The sequence below is a fragment of the Pseudophryne corroboree genome, chromosome 3, assembly GCF_028390025.1.
Source record: "Pseudophryne corroboree isolate aPseCor3 chromosome 3, aPseCor3.hap2, whole genome shotgun sequence".
NCBI lineage: Eukaryota > Metazoa > Chordata > Amphibia > Anura > Myobatrachidae > Pseudophryne > Pseudophryne corroboree.
The window spans coordinates 172,635,509-172,640,244 of record NC_086446.1 but is presented as its reverse complement, the minus strand read 5'-3'; the positions used below and the strand labels follow the sequence as shown (position 1 = coordinate 172,640,244).

Below are 4,736 nucleotides of genomic sequence, written 5' to 3'. Positions count from 1 at the left end.
CAGTTTACAACAAACTTGGTTCACATATGACTTGCAAGCTGGGAACAAACACTGTGGGGGTAAGAAACCCCTAGCACCCCTAGGGGTAAGGCAGCAGCACAGAGTTTTTCAGCAGTCAGCATAACTCTGCTTGGAGCAATTTACACCAAACTTGCTACACATATGACTTACACTCTGGGAACAAACACTGTGAGGGTAACACACCACTAGCACCCCTAGGGGTGGACCAGCAGCACACACTATGGGGGTAATTCCAAGTTGATTGCAGCAGGACATTTTTTAGCAATTGGGCAAAACCATGTGCACTGCAGGGGAGGCAGATATAACATTTGCAATGCTTCTTCCTGTAACATTCTATCTACAGCTGCTGATGTTTCCAGTTTCCATGCAGGAAGACAGGTAGGAGGAGGTGAGTCCTACATAGCAGGGTATGATGGAGAGGGGTAAGGAAGACAGAGTGCAGTATAGTCAGCTGAAAGGCAAGACAAGATAGACAGAACAGGGAATACAGGTACAAGGACACAATAATAGGAGAAGCGCAGGAAGGAACGATATATTTAGGAATAAAAATGTAGCATTACAGGAATAAAGAGGACAGTATGGAGGATAAGCACACATACAGGGGATGCAGATAACCTGGGTCTCTATGAGGCAGGATCGTGGCTTTGGGATGAAAAAGTTAATTAAATAGATGAATGGGATATTAATAACTTTGAAAGTATCTTGTTTGGTTTAAGGATAATTGGGAAACTGGTTGACTCATGGACATTTTATTGTACTTAAACTAGTACTATGCTTAATGATAGTCTTTTGTGTTTTTGAGATCATCTGGCAAAGAGATTTGCAGAGTGTCGGGTGACCGGCAAAGAGATCTGCAAAGTGTCAGTTGAAGACAACAGGAGGGGTCGCAGAGGTAGCAACGACTGGAGTATAACATGCAGGAGGTAAATTACCATACTCTCTCTGCACATGTTACATCTGCCCCACCTGCAGTGCACATGGTTTTGACCATTAGAGAACAAATTTGCTGCTGTGATCAGGTCTGAATTAGGCCCAGTGTATGATACTAACATGGGGGGTAATTCCAAGTTGATCGCAGCAGGAAATTTTTTAGCAGTTGGGCAAAACCATGTGCACTGCAGGGGGGGCAGATATAACATGTGTGGAGAGAGTTAGATTTGGGTGGGTTATTTTGTTTCTGTGCAGGGTAAATACTGGCTGCTTTATTTAAATTGCAGATTGAACTCACCCAAATCTAACTCTCTCTGCACATGTTATATCTGCCTCCCCTGCAGTGCACATGGTTTTGCCCAACTGCTAACAAAGTTACTGCTGCAATCAACTTGGAATTACCCCCATGGTCCTAGCACTAGAGAAGACCTGGAGCAGATAACTTCTGCTTTCTCTATGAGAAAGGATCTTGGGTTTTGGATAAAAAGTCAATAAAATAGATAAATTGCAAATGAATAAAATGAAAGTACGTAACAAAATGTAGTAGTATAATTATACACATAGTATGTCTAAGAAAATTTGGCAAAGTTCTGGCAAAGAAATTTGCAGAATGTCGGGTGACCGGCAAAGAAATCTGCAAAGTGTCAGTTGAAGACGACGGGAGGGTTCGCAGTGGAATTAGTGACTGAAGAATAGCATGCAGGAGGTAAGTTACCATATTTGTGTAATTGTGTGTGTGGTGGGGGGTATTGAGAGCACAGTAGAAAACATAGGGTCTATGGTTGGGGAGAGCGGACAATACAAAACATGTAGAAGGGGGCAACTTGGTATAGTACATACAGATGGTGTGGGGGCACAATACAAAAACATAGAAATTGTGGCGTACTCTATAGGTCATATAGAGGAAGGACATACACTTTTGGGGGTTGCGAGATGTAGAACATACTGTAATACAGAAAAAAAGGAAGGGTGGGCATGACACAGAACACATACAGATCGGGGGAAGAACAATACAGATCGGGGGAGATAGTGAAATGGCTGACATTTACAGTATATCAATGAACTGGGGGCAAGTGTACAAAGCCTGGGAGAGTGATAAAGTGGAGAGAGATAAACTAACAACCAATCAACTCCTAGTTGTCATTTTTCAAACACAGCCTGCAACATGGCAGTTAGGAGCTGATTGGCTGGTACTTTACCTCTCTCCACTTATCACTCTGCAGGGCATAATACATCTCCCCCATAGAATACCAAGTGATGAAATGGTACAGAATGGTATAAATGATGTGAACTGGAGCTGTAACAAGTGACTGTTTCCCTATCTTTACATATAATAAAGGTGACATAGTCCTTTCCCTAGAGTCCTTCTCCTTACCCCTCAGGGGCCTGATTCAGATGCGGGCGCAGAGCTGCTGTTGCACCAAGTGGATCAATGCTTTTTCACTGTGCATGCGTGTAAGCTGCACTGCGCACAAAATTAAATCAAGCTCACATAGAGAATCCCATCGCAAAGTGATTGACAGGAAGTCGGCGTTTGAGGTGGTAACGGGGGTGGCTAACTGTATACAGGCATGTCAGGTCCATTCAAATGCTGTTCCATGTGCGTGCATAAATTACCCATTGCGACCTGTGTTGCTGCTGGAGAGCCCCCTGTGTCTAGGAGACTTGCTCAGCCTACGAATGCTCAGACTCACAATGCAATTGTGAACGGCAAGATTGCAGCAGCGATCGTTTCATCAACCACAACTGAATCAGGCCACAATTACACCATTATATTTTACTATTTTATCACATTTAACAACTAAGGGGTCAGTTTAATTAGGTGCGAGTTTGTCTTACAACAGCCGCACTTTTCGGTAGCCCCATAGGCTGAATCTGGCCACGAAGGGTGTGAGTTTGGATGCTGTTGAAACGTCGCAGCAATGGTAACTTGTACCTAATTGGATTGTCCCCTAAATGTTAGCAATTTATAGCTTTTATTATTTACTGGTCAAATTTCTTTTCTGAAGGTACCCACTAATTACTATAAGAGAGAACTTATCCCCCCAATGTGTGTACTGTATAAAAACAATGGGCCCTTTGGGATAATTGTCCTTATTTTAGGTATTTTCCGTGTCCTCAGTAGTTAGAGTAATATAGTTACATAGAGAGATTTTTCTCTCTACACAACCACACCACTGTTTGCAGTTTGTCTCTCTGCTTGTTCATCCACTAACAATGATTTTTCATCTCTTCCTCTTCGTCTTCACGCAGTGGGTGATCCCTGAATAGCTGTCCTGGGAGGAGAGCTGCGGACACATGCTCCAAATGTTGGGACATATGCATTACCTATTAGGAGATGCGGTAAAGATGCCGGCTGTCGGGTTTATGGCAGTCAGAATACTGACACTGGGATCCCAACACTCTTCAGAATCCCCACGTTGGAACTCCGAATGTGCAAGGATACTGATGCCTGTATCCCCACGATCATAGGTTTAGGCAGAGGTTCTCAAACTCGGTCCCCGGGGGCACACACACTCACACAGTGCATGTTTTGCAGGTTACCTAGCAGGTGCACAGGTGTATTAATTACTCACTGACACATTTTAAAAGGTCCACAGGTGGAGCTAATTATTTCACTTGCGATTCTGTGAGGAGACCTGCAAAACATGCACTGTGTGTGCCCCCGAGGACCGAGTTTGAGAACCTCTGGGTTTAGGGATGGGAAAGGGGGGTTAGGTTTAGGCATCAGGCATGGGGGGAGGGGGGGGGGTTAGGCTACGGGGGAGGGAGGGTTAGGTTTAGGCGTCAGGCAGGGGGTTATGTTTAGGCGTCAGGCGGTGGGTTAGGGTTAAGCTGCAGGTGGGGGAAGGTTAGGGTTAGGCTGTGGAAAGGGTGGGTTAGGCACCCCGGGGGGTGGTTAGGCTGTGTGGGAGGGAGGGTTAGGTTTAGGCATCAGGTGGGAGGGTTAGGTTTAGGCATTAGACAGGGGGGTTAAGTTTAGGCTGCGGGTGGGGAAAGCTTAGGCTTAGGCAACCCCAGGGGTGGTTAGGCTGCGGGGGAGGGAGGGTTAGGTTTAGGCATCAGGCGGGGGGGTTAAGTTTAGGCTGTGGGTGGGGGAGGTTAGGGTTAGGCTGCGGGTGTTGTGGGTTATGGTTAGGCACCCCTGGGGGTGGTTAGGCTGCAGGGGAGGGAGGGTTAGGCTTAGGCATCAGGCGGGGGTTAGGTTTAAGCATCAGGCACTGGGTTGGTTTAGGCTGCATGTGTGGGGAGGTTAGTGTTAGGCTGCGGGTAGGGTTGGTTAGGGTTAGGAACTCCCGGGAGTGGTTAGGCAGGGAGGGAGGGTTAGGTTTAGGCAGCAGGGACGGAGGGGGGGTGGTTAGGCTGCGGGAGGGGGAGGGTTAGGTTTAGGCAGCTGGGACGGAGGTTAGGATTAGACATCTCCGCGGGAGGGTTAGGCACAAAGGGGGAGGTTAGGGTTAGACTGCGGACAGGCAGGGTTAGGGGGGTGGGGAGAGGGAGAGGGTTAGGCATCAGGCGGAGGGGTTAGGGTTAGGCGGCGGGTGGGGAGAGGATAGGGTTAGGCTGCGGGTAGGGTGGGTTAGGGACCCCCAGGGGTGGTTAGGCTGCGGGGGAGGGAGGGTTAGGTTTAGGCATCAGGTGGGGAGATTAGGTTTAGGCATCAGGCGGGGGGTTAGGTTTAGGCTGTGGGTAGGGGGAGGTTAGGGTTAGGCATCGGGTAGGGTTGGTTAGGGTTAGGCACCCCTGGGGGTGGTTAGGCTGCAGGGAAGGGAGGGTTAGATCAG

At 47.6% G+C, this 4,736-nt stretch overlaps 1 long non-coding RNA gene across 1 annotated transcript; it reads left to right on the top strand.

Moving 5' to 3' along the window:
- The first annotated feature begins 360 nt into the window (after window positions 1–360).
- Window positions 361–893, top strand: LOC135057561 (uncharacterized). The gene is made up of 2 exons (XR_010244202.1): window positions 361–409; window positions 824–893. It is a non-coding gene; the product is annotated as an uncharacterized LOC135057561 (long non-coding RNA).
- The last annotated feature ends 3,843 nt before the right edge of the window (window positions 894–4,736 follow it).